Source organism: Dermacentor albipictus, unplaced genomic scaffold (genome assembly GCF_038994185.2).
Source record: "Dermacentor albipictus isolate Rhodes 1998 colony unplaced genomic scaffold, USDA_Dalb.pri_finalv2 scaffold_38, whole genome shotgun sequence".
NCBI lineage: Eukaryota > Metazoa > Arthropoda > Arachnida > Ixodida > Ixodidae > Dermacentor > Dermacentor albipictus.
In genome coordinates, this window is record NW_027225592.1 from 1,518,329 (window position 1) to 1,537,092 (window position 18,764).

General features: G+C 45.3%; 1 long non-coding RNA gene across 1 annotated transcript in view; it reads left to right on the forward strand.

Moving 5' to 3' along the window:
* Positions 1-18,764, forward strand: part of LOC135916941 (uncharacterized) — a 57,297-nt gene that overhangs the window by 29,942 nt on the left and 8,591 nt on the right. Inside the window, exons 4-6 of the long non-coding RNA XR_010569111.2 lie at positions 4,116-4,418; positions 9,195-9,485; positions 17,237-17,519. This is a non-coding gene — a long non-coding RNA (uncharacterized lncRNA). The remainder of the gene's footprint in view (positions 1-4,115; positions 4,419-9,194; positions 9,486-17,236; positions 17,520-18,764) is intronic.

The window sequence follows — 18,764 nt, forward strand, 5'->3', positions numbered from 1 at the left end:
CCAGGAGCCTGCGTGCTCCAAACTCCTCAGTCTTGCAATAAAGTTTTTATGATGATGATGATGATGCTGTAACTGGCCTTCTGCTAAGATTCAATTGTTTTATGGATCAAAGTACCGGTAACTCTTGTACTGGCATCAACACTCTGCTGCAGATTTCATTTCCTACAGAAATATGCTTTTTTAAAGCAGACGAGCATAAAAGATTGCTCTGTATTATGTTAAGATGCTTCTTTAGGCATACAGTGAAACCTCGATATATCGAACACGGATATATCAAATTATTGCGTATATCAAACACTTTCTATATCACGTGGAAAAGTGCATGCATTTTTAAATTTTTTATTTCGAACGGGGCCGGATGTAAAATGGATATATCGAACCCCGCCGCCCCAGACCAAGTGCGCTCTGTTGACAGGAGGCGAGCTTTCCCGCAACACCCTCGAAGATAGCAGCGGCGCGATGGGCGTTCCAGACTGCTGCGTACGACAGCTCCCACATCGGTTGCGCCGAGGGCGCCATCTGAACGTAGCGGCGTACACACGTGGTGGCTTGGAGCCAGCCACGGCCGGTCTCGAGGGGAGCGCGCACTTCGCGTGCTTCTCTAAAGCGCGCGCTCCCCTAGAGACCGGCCGTGAGCCAGCCCGGCCGCCTCAATCACAGGCGCCCGCGCCCCCGCCGTGCGCGCGTGATCGAGGCGGCCGTGGAGCCAGTTGGAGCGCTTTGTCGGTACTGAGCCACACAGCATGTGCATTGAGGACTTCATTCGCGGTGACGACAGCACCGGAACAGTGGCGGAGTTAACAGACGTGAGATCGCGGCAGAAGTGACTGCTGAGCGGCCAAACGAAGACGCTGCTGAGGCTGATCCAGCAAGCGCTGATGTTGCCCCGCTCCCGACTGCAACTGAGGCTGTAGCTGCTTTGGCCGTTGTACGCCGCTACTGCGGCGCAATAGAAGGCACTGGACCGTCTCTTGTGGACCGTTTGGACTATGTTAAGGACGCCGTGGTCAAGCACGCGGTTTCCAATATGAAGCAGGCTACGCTGCTTCAGTACTTTCAGCGAACGAAATAAATACTTTGTTTGAAGCTTCTTGTGAGTATCTATTGCGCCACGATTGGTTCATTGATTGATTTGTGCTAGTTTTTGACGCGTTTTCTACGTGATTTTATATATCGAATTCTGGCTATATCGAACTATTTTGCGATGACCGCGCTGTTTGATATATCGAGGTTCGACTGTATTTACATTGAAGATGTAGGTTAGCTTAGCAAAGTAGCAATATGGAGATTGAAAGGTAGAAGACAAAAAAAGTGGCGGATCCCATGCTGAGGATTGATGTACCCGAAGCTTTGTACGCTGTTTGCTTTGATTGACAGTAATTAGTGGGGATGTTGGCGGCAAATCTGTAATTTTTCAGCGTTTAGTCCAATACAAGAGTGGCGAGTTGATGTTAAGCGTTACCTTGCGTGCACCACTTCTGCATAGTCCACAGAACACACAGGGAGACGTGTTTGCTTGAGGTGTTGTTGCGAGTCATTGTTCATAACCTCTGAGAGGGAATTGAGCGTTGTCATTGCCTCACATGGCGCACCGCATCATGGCAGAAATATTAAATTTTAATTGAATTATGAGGCTGTGCATACTTCAATTAGTTATTATAATTGTATTATACAATGTATACATAAGTTCGCAGTCTACACTACATTTCACTGCGTAGCGAAGACGCTCCTGTTCTGTGTAACACTTCTTTTGGGCCTGGGTGTCCTCAACGTCAAGGCGTCAGGGGTCCTCAACGTCAATGCCTTGGAGCCATCTTGCTGGCGCGTGTTTACCGGCTCCTTCAACATACATGGCCAACACACTTGAGATTACAGCTCAAAGCGCTCTCTTCAGGCTAAGGACAATTGTAATGTTTTACACTATCACAGCCCAGCATCTGCATTTTTCTCGCATAGAAATTAAAACAAGCACAGCATGTGCAATACACACAAACTGTGAAATGCTGGCGCAGCAGCGCCAGTCAGGATGGATGGATGGATGGATGGAAGGTAGGAGCGTCCCCTATGAAACAGGGTGATGGCAGTTGCCAACATGCTCAGATCTTTATTTTGCCTTTTATTTTTATCTGTGTTGTGTGTTATTGAAATTCTCGATTTTCTTTAAATACGTCTTCATACCCTTTTAACCTTATGTCACCTCTCTGCTTTTGAGCCACCAATCCTCCAATTGCCTTTTGCTAGTTTCCACCGCATATTTATGTAAATGACTATTATTATCTCTGAACCGTAGGGCCTCAGGAAGCGTGACTGTGGCCGCATCGACATCAGGATTGATACCATCACATTTTAGTATGAGGTGTTCCATTGTTTCTACATATTTACCACACACAGTACATATGTCTTCTTCTTTCTTAAATTTCTTTTTATAGCTCCGCATTCTAAGACATCCTGATCTAGCTTGAAAGAGTAGGGCACTGCCTCTTGAGTTATCATAAAACGCTTCCTGCCTGATCTGCTGTTTCCAGTATCATTATAGTTCCACACTGCGCTTCTTTTCCATTGAATTTATCCAATTTTTACCTTCCGCATTTTTAACCTGTCGTTTAATGCTCTTCCTTCGTCCTCGTGTCTGGCATACTTGCTGGTTAGCTTCCTAGTTCTTTTCTGCCATTGTGAGTCAACGCTCTTTAAGTATAGGTGTTTAAATACCTTAGCTGCTCACATGTTATCGTCCAATTTCCTCAGGTGTTTTTCGTATATGATTTTACTCTGAGCTTCCCGTGCTTCGAACGATGCCCAGCCCATATCTCCCTGTACTGCTTCGTTTGTGGTTTTCCCGTGGGCACCTAGTCCTAACCTTTCCACAGCTCTCCGATTTACTTCTAGTCTCGACTAAACCTCTGCCCTTAAAGGGGGAGGAGGGGATCCGAATTAACTTTTTTGTTTTTTGACAGAAAGGGCTGAAATTTGGCATACACACTGCACATTGCAATAAAGAGACAAATCTGAAATTTCATTAAGATATCTTAATTAGTTTTTGTTTTATCAGAATCTATAAGTTTCTTGCTTGTGGAAAGCCTGGCACGGTAACGAAACATGATAGGGAGCTGGGAATACTTTGCATGTTTGCCCAGATGTCTAAACTGCGTCAAGACAGTGTTAGATTTTTTTTTAGTGCGCAAATAATTTTTTGCTCAAGATAACATGCACATGACTGTGCTTCACTGCATGGAGCCATGTAGTAATTGTGAAATAATGTGCCGCCTTTCCTTGAACCAGACTAGCGAAGCAAAGAACTTTGTACCCAAAAGTCTGTGCTTGAAGACATCGGTAGTGTCAGTGTGCAGCCTCGAGATAGTTCGGCCAGCCAGGAAGAAAATGCTTGAGTCGGGAGTTCAAGAATGCCGACAGAGAATTGAGGGCTTGAAAACTGTCGCATTCTTCACACGGCGTCAACTAGACCAGGTCATTGTTCACGTCTTTCAGGTGATGCAGCTCCATAGCAACTTCACGGCAATGCTAAGGGACCACCTGTACGAACCGTGGCAAGCAAGCTTGAAGGATTAAAGTCAAAAGAGCCCACTCAAACCAAGAAGTTATCTTCAGCCTGTATTGTGCACGCCCACTAAATCTGAAACTGCCATTTTGTGCAAAGGTGTGAATTTAACACTGCAGAATGCTTCACCCGATCCTGGCAAAAAGTAACCTCCGCTGTAGAATATGCTGGCAGTCAGCTTTTTCTGAAGGAAAAAAGAAAGCCCATGAGCTTACTTGTCATGGTGTATGTAACCCAGGAATCTGTCTCTGCTCCAGAATCTGAGTTTTTTTCGCCTTGACTTGGTCAGTGACCACAATTTTATCTTTATGAAACATGCATTAGCAGTTTCAAGCTCGGGTTAATGTTTTAATCTACATGATTTTGCCGACAAAAACTGATGAAAGGAGACCCACAGTGACTAGTGAACCTGTGTAGGGGCCTGCGTCATCAAGAAGTCTGAAACCCAGTTGCATAGGCTAATGATCACAAGGCACACTTGTTCTGTTGGTTGAAACGGAGTGGGCATGGTGGCACCATCTGAGACGCAATGCTCAAACCTTTGTTCGTCTTCATACAGGTGTTCGTGCAAGGGCAAGTGCGCATCGGCGATGGCCTTCTGATACAGATTGAACATCTTCCTTCGACGTCATCAGTACCATGCCTATACGTGTCCTACGCTGCGCTGATTCCGCACGTTGTCGGGCCGACTGACTCGCCACCCCAGGCATCATCGGAGGTGGACCGTCCTTTCTGCGCACCGGCGACGACGGCGACAATGTCGAGGGTGTATAAAAATGAGAGCCAACTGCGCGCCGACTTCAGTGAGCTTGGTGGCACCATCCGAGACGCAATGCTCAAACCTTTGTTCGTCTTCATACAGGTTGGTGATGAAATACATGTTGGTGATGAATGGTCCTTTTCTAAATGCTTGAGAACCAGCTCTGTTGGGTTAGTGGTGCTGCCGAGCCTCGTCTGTCTTTTCCGCTGTTGCTGTGAATTATTGCATGTTGTGCGTTTGCTATTACAACTGAGTGGAGATGTGAAGGAAAAGCCGGGGCCTAAGATTGACGAGGTTCTTAAAGTGGTTACTGAAATTCAGACCTCTCAAACGCTTCTTCAGACCGGAATACTTAATGTGCAGACTAGGCTGACAGAAATTGAAGGAGCACTCGCATCACTTAAACTTTACCAGGAGAAGGTCGATAAGTGTGAAGTAGCAATTGCGGCCGTACAGAAAGTAGTGTCACACATGGCCAAAAAACTGGATGATCTAGAAAATCGGAGCCGCCGCAATAACATTGTCATCTTTGGTGTAAAGGAAGACAATGATGAAACTAACGCATCCTTGGCGAAACATGTCACGGAGAGCACATTTAAGGAAAAGCTCGGGGTAGACGTGCGATCACTCGAACGCATTCATCGCATTGGTAGAAAGATTAAGAACGACCAGTAATACTACGCTTGTATGATTTCTCCCAAAAAAGATGCCATCCTTCGTAACTGTTTCAAACTGGAAACCAATACCATATGTATTTCTGAGGATTTTTTGCCAGCTGTTTGGGAAGTGCGGAAAAAACTGTGACAGTCGTCGAAGGTTGATCGCGTGAATGGTAAAACGGTGAGCCTTCAATTTGATAAAATGAAAATTGGCAACAGCTGGTACCCGTGGGACGGCGAGAAAAATAGAAGAACTGTGATTAAGCGTACACATGTTGACGATGATGCTGCTCCGCCCGGAACTGATAAATGACCGCAGAACACAAGCCCCTTGACACTATTGTGCCCTAATGCACGTAGCATTGTGAACAAAAGAGAAAAAATTAGAAGAAATCGTCTTGTTGTACACTCCTGACATCATGGTAATTACCGAAACCTGGCTGCACCCCGACATTCATCACTCTGAAGTAGCTCCAGTGGCTCATAGCCTCCTTTGCACAGATTGTGACGGTTGCGATGGGGGCGTAGCCCTAGTAATAAAAAATAGCGTTTTATTTCAAAAACACGAGGGCATACCTGGTCATGAAAGCATCTGGTGTACCGTTAATGTTGCGGAATGTCTGTTCTGATAGTTGGTGTGTACAGGCGTCCTAACGCTTCCGTCGAATACATGATGCAATTGCACGATTTCCTCCACACCAAGGCAAATGCCAGAACCAAGCCGATATTAACCGGCGATTTCATTCTGGCAGGAATAGACTGGGATAACCTAATGTTTGGGGCTAGGGGAAAGGAAAGCTGTGACCAATTGCTGAAAATAATGTTTAGCTTCTCGTTATCGCAGCTAGTTAACCATCCAACAAGGCAGCAGGGAGGCGTTGCATCAGTGCTAGACCTGGCATTTGTCTTGAACGCTTTCAAACCAGAAATTAGCATAGAAGATGATATTTCTGATCATAAAATGATTTTGTTGACCTTTTCTGGGCTAACGTCACAGGCGGGTCACCAAGATCGTCCTTACACTGATTTTAAAGATTATAGAAGAGCAGATGACGTCAGCATCATAGATTATTTAGAAACTGTGTTTGAGGATTTCACACTACTGCCTTCATATAATGTTTACGGATTGTGGGAGAAATTTAAGGGTGCCATAAAACATTGTGAAGAAAATTTTATCCCCACAATACGTAAACGAACAAATAGGAAAACACCCTGGATTATCCGCAGTATCATCCACTTGAAAATTGCGAAGGATGCGCAGGAAAAACATAACCCAGTGGAAATTGCGCATCTTTCGGCTGCATTGAAGTTTGAATTAAAAAAGGCGAGAGATAACTTTTTCTCGAATACTGTGACGAACTTCATGCACAGTCAGCCGCACAAATTCTGGCGTTATCTGTCAAAACCTGAAAACCCTATAGTACAAATTGAAATCACAGGTGTTCCTACCCATGATGCACACACTATTGCTAACGCTTTTAATGCCCATTTCCAATCCGTGTTCACACGCTCTCCCCATCCAAATGATGTTTCGTTTGCATCTGATTCAGCGATGCCTGACGTAGTTATAACTGAGGCAGGCATACTGAAACCTGCTCTTGAACATTGACACAAAAAAGACGCCCAGCCCCAATAATATTTCCAATACCTTTTTAAAAAGGTTTGCTGCCCAACTGGCTCCGTTCTTACACAGGATTTTTACGGCGTCGCTTCAAGCAGCTGCATTACCTTCAGACTGGTTCGTCGCAAAAGTAATCCCGATTCACAAAGGTGGCAATAGGTTGCACATAGAGGCATACCGACCAATTTCTTTAACAAGGTTCTGTTGCAAATTAATGGAGCACATTATCAACAAATCCATTATTAGTTACTTAGAAAACAATAACCTGATATACCCTAAACAGCATGGCTTCGGGAAGGGCCTTTCTACAGTGGACACAGCTGTCGGAAATTTCACATGACTTTGCAGAGATAATTAATTCCGAACTACACGGAGACGCCTTATTCGTCAATTTCTCCAAAGCCTTCGATCGCATGCCTCACTGTGAACTGATCGAAAAATTTAAACTTATTGGCATTGCATCTAACACTGTTGCATGGATGGCATCTTACTTTGCACTCGGATCACAATATGTATCGGTAAACAATAATTAGTCGGAGAGCCTTGAAGTTTTTTCTGGTATGCCACAGGGGTCCGTGCTGGGGCCACTGCTCTTTCTTGTGTATGTCAACGACATCTCATCATGTGTTCAGCCTAACGTAACCGTACATCTTTTTGCAGGTGATTGTTGTCTACACAACTGTTCGGTCTGTGGATGATGAAACTAAACTAAACACCTCACTATACAGCATTGCCAATTGATGTGATAAGTGGGGAACTGAAGTTCAACATCAGTAAAACAGCATGCATCACTTTTACACATAAAAAGGTACCTGACATGTTCACTTACAACATAAGAGGCACAGCTATAATAAGATCAGATACTGTAAAATATTTGGATGTGTCATTCTCGAGCTCGCTCAAATGGGACACTCATATTGATATCACATGTGCAAAGGCATTTAAGCAGCTCAATTTCTTAAGTCGAAAATTGGCAACAGCACCATCCGATGTCAAATTAACTGTGTACAAAACCCTCGTTCAGCCAATACTTGAGTATGCCAGCATTGTATGGTCCCCGCAGCAGTCTTACCTCATTGATAAACTTGATAGAATACAGCGCATGGCACTCCGTTTCATTTATTCCAGATACTTGCTGTACAACAGCGTCACTGCTTTACGTGAACAAGCAAATATCCCGACTCTAATATCAGGACAGCGTATTGCTGCCATGAAGTTTCTTTTCCTTCTTTATCACGGGCACCTAAATATAGATAAAACAAAGTACATTGGGCCACCCTTCCAACATTTGGAAAGACCAAATCACCGTAAATGCATCAGGCAGTTTTCTGCGCGTTGCAACACATTTAAATATTCATTTTTTCCATCTGCAATTGAAGCCTGGAACCGTCTGCCGGAACCAATTGCACATGTTGACTCCATCGAAGAATTTGCAACCAAGATACGTGCACTTCTTTATGATTAATTCTGTTTTTGATTATGTACTGCTTCGCTACAATGTTGCGCTGCACAACTGTGTTTTGGCCATTTCCCACCACATCTGAATTGTTCGTAGCTCTTACCCCTTCCCTGTATTATCTGCATTGTACTAATTGCTCTGGTCTGTCGTTTTGTTTGCGTATTATATCTTTGAATTGTAATAATTAGTGTGTTTCATCTCTTTCTTCTGTTTTGACCAACAATGTTTTGTTGTTTTGATTGTGACCCACTCCTGTATGAGCCTGTAAAAGGCTTACAGTATTGCTAAATAAAAAGAAATACCATGCTGTTCTTTAAGGAATGGCGTCAATCGTTTTAGCTGCATTCGACACCATGGATGTACTCTGCCCCTATAATTTTGGTTAAAAGTAAAGAAGGTAAGGCAGAATAGGCCATTTAAAACTAGTGTGAGTAATTGTGACATTAGTAGATGGTTGCTCAAAACATCTGACAATTTCTTGTTATGAAATTATTGTAAATTTAGCTGCTGTCAGCTTATTTACTATAAAGATTTTGTCTTATGAATATAGTGTACGTATTAAAAAAACTTTCAATCCTTGAGTTTTACATGCCAAAGTCACGATATGATTAGGAGGCATGCTGTAGTGGGGACTCGGTATTATACATTAAACACATGTTAACTCAAACTCTGATATCTTGAGATATCAGTCAAGTAAAATTTTTTTCCTGGCGCAGTGTTAACTCTATGCATATTTGACTTCTTATCCCGAAATGCTTTGGCACTGTGCTCCCAATGTCTCGAAATCATGACTGCGAAAACGTAGGGAAGAAGTCATCAGCCAAAAGTATCCATACTTTTTGCGCAACTGCGATATTGCCAAAAAGTGTCAAGATCGCAAGTTTGTAGCGAATTCCACTTCATTCTACGCCACTTTACCTACTGTTTACGTCCGGCTGCGATCTCATTGACAATCTTGGTGAAGCATTCCTCTGACCCCTTAAAAAGGGCGATGAGCACAAGAAGGCACACGTGACCTCCACAGCATGCATGCTCGCACGTGCGCGGTGAGTTGTCGGCTTGCTGTGCTCTGTGCAGACCGGTGCGCGAAGCCATACATGCGCTGGCCGCTAATTTCTCAGTTCAATTTCCTTGTGCAGTGTCTTCTGCTTGGCACGTGGCTTCCATCGACACCTGGCGCTTCGGTGACTGCGCAGTTGCCGCTGGACCTGAAGTTCTCGGCGCCGATGGTGGATGAGTGGTGCCTACGTTATCGACGGAACCCGGGCACCATCTAGAGTTTTTCTTCAAGTGAACCAGTGGCGTCAACAACGACAGCACCATTACCGGCCTACTCAAGCGACTGGCATCACCACGCTGCCTTCAGTGGGCGTGAGAGAGCGGCAGACATGCGTTGGCCGCTAATTCCTCCTTTCGATATCCTTGTGCAGGTTGGTGAAGCGGCATCCCTTTATGCTAAGCGTTCTAGCAATGCATGCTTGCTGCTCCTCCCGTGCCCAAGTGTTCTTTATGCCACGTTACAACAGTGCGTTTTTGTGTTTAAACAGTTACGGATGTGTGGTGACGTTGAGTGAAACCCTGGGCCTGATGAAAAAGTACTTGCTGCCGTAGCCGCGCTTTCATCAAAATTTGAATCCCGTCATGCAGAGGTAACGCACGCATTTAGAGACATTATACGAAGAAACACTTGCTCAAAAGCTTTCAGGCCTATCAACCTGACTACAAACACTCGAGACAATTGTTGAATCTCTTGAGAGGGTGCGCAGCCCTCGGGAGATATTAGTAGCATGGTTTCTTCGGCTGTTAAATGTGAGAGCGCCGAGCTCAAATCAAGGTTAGATCATCCTGAAGATCAGTCACGGAGGGACAACCTGATCTTTTAAGGAATCCCCGACAAGCTGTCCGAGACCTGGGAGGAGTTAGGTGCTCACATTTGTGACCTTGTTTCACGCCATCTTCAATTAAACATTTCTGGCCATAATATTTCTAGAGCACACCAACTGGCACAGTTTGTGGCCTCCAAGCCTCGTCTTAATTTTCAAGTTTGCTTCATATAAAGCACGAGAATCCATTTTATCACAGAGAAAAAAGAAAATGAAAAAATGAAGGTGTTTCGATAAGTGAAGACATCTGCCGAGAAACACGGCAATCGCGGAAAAAGTTAATTGAGTTTGGCAAGGCTGCAGACCACTGTTTTTCTTTACGCTCGAATCAGCTTTTAATGAACAAAAGACTTACATCTATTGTGCAGCTACTGATACGTTGTGCGAACTTGAGACAGTTCGAGAGCCGCATGCGCCCCAAGGAACTGTAGCCCCAAACCCACCAACACTGCCTCAGTAGCTATCTTCAGCTTGACCCCCTTGCAGCAATCTATCAGTACTTCTTACAAACACACGACGTAGTATCTTCAACAAGCGTGCTTAGCTTTCTTCTATCATTGATTATTACGGGGCATATATTATCATTCTCACTGAGACGTGGTTGTCAGCAAAAGTAAATAACAAAGAAATATTCGATTGTGGAAAAGCATACAACATTTATCGGTACGCTCGGGCGGAGGCGTTCTAATTGGCATTGCCGATGCACTCAACTCTTCAGTTATTAGTGTTGCGTCTTCTTTGGAACTAATTTGTCTACGCGTAAATTTTTCCTCTCGTGACTTCATTTTTTACGCATGCTATCGGTTGCCTATTGCCTCATCCTCTTTTTGGTCCGATCTTCACTATATCCTCAACAAATTATTTGTAAGATATCCGAATTCACCTTTCTTCCTTCTGGGCGATTTCAACTTCCTGAACATAAAATGGCAATCCCAACTTGTTTCTTTAGAGCACAATTCGTCTGAGTGTACTGAATTCATAAACCTATGTTCGGATTTCAGCCTTAGTCAGATCGTCTACCAACCAACACGCATTACTCCTAATTGCTCTTACACCCTAGATTCGATCCTCACTACCTCACCTGACCTTGTTTCTGCAGTTAGTTATCAGCCAGGAATAAGGGATCACTTAGTGTTGCATTTTGAAATCCAAGCTTGTGTTTGTATAATAAAAAAGGATAAAGCATATCCGTGATTCTTCTGGAGCTGATGTTCAGACTGGCAGTAGAAATGGAAAACTTTGTTGATGAATTTATTGCTGAGTTTGATCAGCGCTCGCTCAACGAAAACTGGTATAAAATCAAATTACTGTACCTTATTAATCGTTATGTACCCATCAGAATTGGTAAATCTGACCAACGTTCCCCGTCGTTCAATACAACATTATGCCGCCTACGCAACAAAAAGAAGCGCTTATTTCGACGTGCGAAATGTTCCAACCTCGCAATACGTTGGTCAGATTATCAAGCCGCTAACGCTGCTTATGTTCGGGCGATTGCTGAAGCAAAACAAGCTTTCTTTACTGTTGCGCTTCCTTCGCACTTGTGCAGTAACCCTCGTAAATTTTGGAGCGTTGTTGGCGGCAAAATTAACAGACAAATACATTTAGAACATTCCGACATCGCTGTTCCGGCTGATGAATGCTGCATTGTGCTGAATAATGCTTTCACATCAGTTATTCATCATGTGTCACCTGTTTGTAACCCTTTGATTGCGGTTTGGAATTTCCCACCTATGGATCCCATTGCAATAGATTGGGACGGGGTAACCAATCTAATTAGCGGCTTAAAAATATCTTTGTCTGCAGGAGCCGATGTCGCATAGAAAATTCTAAATAAATGTTCTGCCGTGTATTCTTCTTTTATTCTCTCTCGAATTTTTTAACAGTTTTTACGGTGCTCAATTCTACCTGACGATTGAAAGATGGGAAGGTGTTTCCTGTTCACAAGTCAGGTACTACACATTCACCCAAGAACTATCACCCTATCTCATTAATCAGTATTCCTTGCAAAATTCTAGAACATTTCATATATTCACACCTACTTAATTTCCTAGAAACAGATTCATTTTTTAACCCTTGTCAGCATGGCTTTAGGAAGCGCTCTTCATGCGAAACTCGGCTATTATCATTTACCAGTGACCTGTTCTTTAATGCTGACCTAGGTTTTTATACGGACTGCATTTTCCTGGATTTTGCCAAGGCATTTGATACGGTCCCACATAATTTGTTGATCCTTAACCTCGTCTATATTAATGACCTCCCTGACGGCATTACTTATTCCTCTATTAAGCTCTTCGCTGATGACCGTGCGCTTTACCATAAAGCTACTAATCCAGATGATGCAGGCAAACAGCAAAGGGATCTGAATACAGTCGCCGACCGTTTATTCGGACCTCACGGGGACTGCGGAAATGTCCGAATAAACAGGTGTCCGAAAAAGCAGATTAAGAAAAAAAAAATGAAATCCTTTATTTCCACGCACTTATTCGGGCTCGGCAGTAGGCTTCAAGAAATCGTGAATGCGCCGTTGCACGCTGTTCCGTTTACGCGCAATCAGATAAGCCTGAATCTCGGAGACGGTCGTACGGCTGAAAGCACAGTCACCCCTTGTACAGTACACGCTCTGCATGCGACGACAGCGTAGCACATGGTGCGTCAATTTCCGACTCGGTCATCGTCCGGCGGTGCAGCAGAAACCTGACGAATGATCTCGCCGTCGTCGAGTTCCGCGCATGTCATTACAGCAGTGTCAGCACCTGTGAAACTGTCAATGAGATGGTGTCCGGAATCGCTATGCAACCACTGCGCAAAGCAGAACATCTTCCGCGTCGGTAGGGAGCACATCGGAAAGCGACAAATCTTAGGCCTCCCGGCACCCGCTTGCCGGCATTCCGCAGCGCAGTCTGCGCGGGCACTGTCGCCGCCCTTAGAGACTTGACGCGATGTTTCCGTATGCCGCGTTGGATCACCGAAACCTCGACACAGCAAACAAAGCAAACACCGCCGTGCCGACACCAGTCACACAAACGAAAAAACGCGGCCTGCTCGCAGCGTCATGCGCGAAGAAACATAGCTGGCTGCTGGATTGTCTTGACATGGCTTACTAAACTGAAACCGGAACTGCTGTGGGGCCACTCTATCAAACCAGGCAGAGACGATGGTGATGAGTGGGGATTTCCAGTAGCGCCACTTCGTGGGGCAGCAGGGAGGCTCCGTTCAAAACAAAAATGGCGTTCAGCAAGTTGAACTATGCGCCGGTCAGAGTCAGTGCATGATGCCCTCGATCGAGTTGGCTCAAGGAGTGTCCGAAAAATCAGACGAGAGGTTGCAAGGTGTCCGAATTTTCGGCAGTTGTTATACATTATGGTCTATGGGGAGAATGGCGATGCCGCGAAGCTGACCGAATAATCGGGCATGTCCGAATTTTTGGAGTCCGGAAAATCGGTCGGCGACTGTAATGCGTTACTCTGGTGCAGTAAATGGCTAATGCAACTTAACGTAACCAAATGTAAAGCTATGCAAATTTCCCACCATTCGAAATGCAGTGACACGTGCCTATACTTTCTTAACAGTAATCAGCTAACGCCTGTTGACTCATGCAAGCATCTCTGCCTTCATATCACAAATAACCTCTCATGGCACACCCACATTGAGTACGTCTGTAATAATGCTAAATGCATGCTTGAATACCTGCGTCGTAATTTTGCATCTGCACCTTCATCCCTTAAAGTAATTCTTTACCGAACATTGGTTTGATCAAAGCTCAAATACGCATGCGCCATATGGGATCCCACGCAAACCACTCTAAGCCTTGCCCTCGAATCAATCCAAAACCTGCAGCTAGATTAATTTTATCAAATTACTCGCGTCATTCTAGTGTTACATCAATGAAAAATACCCTAAACTTACCCGATCTTTCATCTCGTAGAAAATGCGCTTGCTTATCGCTATTTCAGAAAATTTTCCACTTCAACCCTGTATTAAAAGAGCAGCTTCTCACACAGCCGTTTTACGTTTAGTCTCGGTCAGATCATTGTTTTAACTCTTTCGGGACCGGGGAAAAAACAGGCAATTCTGATGGGTGTCAAAAATTATTTTTTATTACGAATAGTCATTACGCTATATTGCTGCAATGTTTATCAAAATGTAGCTAATTAGATGGTCTTTCATGCATAAAGAAAGGTTAGACTTAAAAGTGATATATAATATTTTTTAAAAAATCTAAAATTCAAGATTTGCTGAAAGAGCAACATAAAAAAGTTGGAAAAGTCATGGATATACAAGTGGAAAAACATAATAAAAAAATTCAAGATATACAAAATGTGCTACAATGCCTCCTTTCTTGCTTGTGAAAATTTGACACGCGTATCTACAACTGTCTTTTTTTTGTGTGAAATCTAGCTTGCACCAGTGGTCAGCCACTCACGTCCCACGGTTCTTGTGCCACTCGACGAAGCAGTTCCGGGCAGTCGTAAAACACAAGTGAACTTGGCATGTGCTGCAAAAGACATTAGTTTTGAGCTCGATTTTCTTCTGCTCATAGCACAGCTTGCAGTTTCTGCGTTTTGCCACTTTTTCCGGCTTGTGGAGTGCATGTTTTGCGACGGGTGGTGGAGGCGTGTGTGCTTGCTTGGCACCGTCAAGATTCAGAAGCTGCCGAATGAGCTCTTCTCTAAAAGCTAGGTGGTGAAACCCGGCAGTCCGTGCCAGCTGAGGAATCTCTGGGTGCAATGTGCGGTGAGCTTGGAGGAGTACGAAACTGTTCACACATGCAATATCGATGCAGTGGAAGAACAGAGTCTTCCACCACCGTACGCTTCTCATGAGAACATTATAATATCCAATCATTTGATCCGATTTATCTACGCCTAGCATGCCAGCATTATAATCATGGATCAGCAGAGGCTTTGTTATAGATATCTGAGTCCAGGAGTTTTGCCTTCTTTCCCTTCTTTTTGCGGTGACCGTGTCATTTGCAGTATGAACCGTGCTCATCATGTTGACAACACGCCGGTCTTTCCACTGAAGGTACAGGATGTTCTGATCGCGCAACCATCGAATGTCGCCACGTCGAGCTTTTTTTTCCCACCGTGCATCCTTCAGTTCGGCAGGAAATCCTCGGCGATCCTTGCGTGTGGTTCCGCAAGCCAATGTTTTTCGGCTGAGAAGATGACTGAACAGGCTAGTAGAAGTGTAAAAATTGTCCATAAAGATCCTGTAGCCCTGATCAAGATATCTGTGACACAGCTGGCAAACTACGTCGAAAGCTAAGCCATGGGGCCCTGGCTGCTCACGCTTACCGGTATACACACTAAACTGCACAGTATATCCGGTGCCAGGGTCAGCTAGGACCCACAGCTTGTAGCCCCATTTTGTTACTTTATCTTTGATATACTGTCGGATGCCTGACCGCCCTTTCGATTTCACCATGCGCTCATCCACGGAAAGATCGCGATGTGGCTGGAAAAGATTAGCTGACACTTCGTTCATGTGTTGCAGGAGCCACCACATGTATCGGAGCTTTCCTCTTGAACTTTGAGTGACATCGTCCAAGTCTGCAACTTGCAACATTGCGAGTAGAGCTATGAACCGGCGTCGCCGCATGATCCGTGGTGGGAGCAGACCGCTGTACAGATCTCCTACGTTCCAATACAGCTTCAGCCGAGGAACCTTCACAACGCCCATGTAAATTACGAGTCCGATAAACTTTAGCATTTCACTTGGGGTGACTTCTTCCCAAGATCCATCGGAACAAGCATGCGTTGGTTTTTCCAAAATGTGAGTCCAAGCATACTTGTTCGTGTTGTCACAAATTGTTTCGATCACATTCATCGAGAAAAACAGAAGAAAGAAGTCCAGAGCAGTCAAGAATTTCTTTGATCCGCTTCTGAGCGCCACGCCCACTTCTGCGTCCAAGTACACGCCAGGTTCCCGTCGCGGCGAAAACTCAATCCGCTTCTGCGCTGGCAGCAGCAGATCGTTGCCGTAGCTTGTTGAGACCCTATCAAGTAAAGATAAAATAATGAGAACATATAGCGAGCCCGTTCACCTACTCCAGAAAGAAATGAATGTGGAACTATGCTCACCTTCGGCTACTAGATGAAGTCCGTGGCTCATCATCATCCGAATCGGAGTCCGAAATAAAATCGGAGCTGCCGAAGTCGTCTTCAGACTCTTCGCTGCTCGGTTCATCAAAAAAATCCGTTGCCGAAGCAGCGGAATCGCGCGATTGACGGCGTTCTTTTCGAGCGACCGGACGCGAAGCACGACGCCATTTTCCACTGCGTCCGCCGCCGCCGCAATCGAGAAAATTCTCTCTCGCGTATCGCCACCTGCTGGAAATGAAAGAAACTATGCCGAAACCGAGAGTCTAGTTCCTGACGACCTCCTAGATGGAGCTACATGTCCAAGCGCGCGGAAATTTGAACGGGGTAGTGCGCGCAAAACCGTCGATCATATATGATCGATGGCCTATGGGCCGGTCCCGAAAGAGTTAAAGTAGGCGTGCCGTCATGTAAGACTAATCTTTACAGTGTGTCTTTCATTCCCCGAACAAGCACGGAATAGAACCATCTTCCCACTGCCATCGCCACCATCACGGACACGGCCAAGTTCAACAACGCCATTCAACATGCCTTTGCTTAAATCTAATGTTAGTTGCACAAATTGTTTATGTTTCTTCTACTCCTTTCTGTAGTGCCTGAGGGCCCTGAAAGTAAATAAATAAATAAATGTTTTTTATGCTATACTAGTTTTTTCTTTATTAACGAGTTCAGGGCTGCAGTTTTCTTACCATGCCTTTTCTGATGCCGTGTTATCTCCACCCGCGTTATCAGTACGGGATAAGCCAATCAAAAACGGTGAAAGAAAGAGTGGCACATAATCGAGCGGAAAGCATGACTACAACATCTCAACCCTTGGGCAGTATTGCCGGTTGATTTCTTTTTTGTCGTACGAGCAGTTCCGCGATATCGTGTGTGACTAGGCTTTGCACGTGTCAATGCCTATGTGCAACAGTGTTTGCTATGATCTGTGCAAGAAACGCTGTTGCCCGTAGATGCCCAATATGTCGGGTGCCAAATTGTACAATACCTTCCAAAAGTGATCTACCAAAACATACCGCTTCTGCTATATTTGGCTTTTGCAAGAAATTTAGCGGCTGCTGGCACCTACCTTGAAAGGCTTGATATGGTCTTTGCAGAGCCAGGGCCTTCTGCTTTTGTGAGTTTGCTTATCTTGAAATTTCTCCCGGTTTTTATAACTTTGTGATATGAGTTTCGACTATTTGAATGGCGCAGCCAAATGCGCTTGACTGCTGTGGGGCGGCGACAAATGAAGAGGAGGAAAAGGGCAGGTGTCTCGGCTGAGGCGGCAGCCACGCGAACTGCCCAAGCTGCCTCGGCGGGCCTTTGGTTCCGAACGAGCCAAGCACTTCGTCTACCCAAGGCCGGTGTTCCAGGGTGTGCTGGCAGAACAGGCCGGGCTGTCCTTGGGCTTCAACCGGCCTGCTCCCCTGCTGGGCAAGCATCCGACGCTGGCGTGTTCCAGTGTAGCCAAGCCTTCCGAACGGGCTACTCTGTGGTGAGTAGACGTCCCGACCCAGCTGTCACGCGAGTGGCTCGTCGTGTGCCGGGCATCCACCCCGGCCTCCAGCCCTTGCGCCACATGCTGCTCCAGATTTATCGTTGCGTTTCTTGGTGCCGTGAGTGTGTGATACCGACCCACGATCAGATGCCTTCCTACATTGACGCTGTGCTTGACTACCCAAGTGACAGACACTCATGAAATGAACCATGTGTGTTACCGTGTACGTTATCCTAGCCTCGTCCCCGTGTCATTAAAGCCTCTCTGTGTTCATTGTGCCATCCCTGTGTTTTCGAGGCCTGGGCCCACATCTTCCTATCACAAATTTTGGTGAGCCTGCCAGGATTTTCAAATGCACGGGAGGAACGATGGACATTGAGAGGTTGTATGTCATAGGGAAAGAGCTAGGAATGACAGGAGCGGAGTTAAAGCGTTGGGTTGATACAGAAATCGAGAGGGAACGCGACCAGCACATTCAACATCGGGAAGGCACGAAAGCGCAGGCAGAACAAGAGCGTCTACTGTTAGAAGCAAAAGAACAAGTGCAAAAGCTCAAGATTGAGCTCCTGGAAAAGACTGCTGGCACACAAAGCACAGTGAGTGACAGAATTACTGAACAGTCCGTTACCAGGGTGGCTCCTGAGCTATTCAGTCCCCATGAGTTGATCCTCACTTTTAATGAAGCCCGAGACTGGCCTGCGATATCCAGGTAGAATATCGAGCTACTTTGACTACTGGCTTGAACTGTCCCATATTTTGCGGACCTTCGTCTCCCTCAGGCACACTATGATTGCTGAACAGTTCTTGAAATGTTCTGCGTCGCTGCAAATGTTCCTGAAAGAAAGAAGTTGTAAGACCCTCGCTGCGTTGTCGAAGAATGCCGATTGTTTTATAGAGGCACAAAACCTGACCAATCTAGGTAAAGAGAAGTTCTCCAAGGAGTTAGACTCTGGTCGGAAGACTCAACCTTCAACAGGGATGGCACATGCAACTAATTGGTGTTTCCTTTGTGAAAAAGGAGGACATCAAGCTTCGGAGTGCTGGTCCCGGAATAAAGAGAACACTGCAGGTCATGCAGATCAGTCCCACAGAAAGGGACAAAGAGGTGAAGCCTCAAGAAAGAAAGATCAAGGACAAGCTTCGTGTATTCTTCATCCATCGTACGCCGAAAAGCTGACAAGAGGGTGGCGGATACGTCGTGCTTGAAGGTAGCGAAACGGTCCCAATAATCATCATGACGTT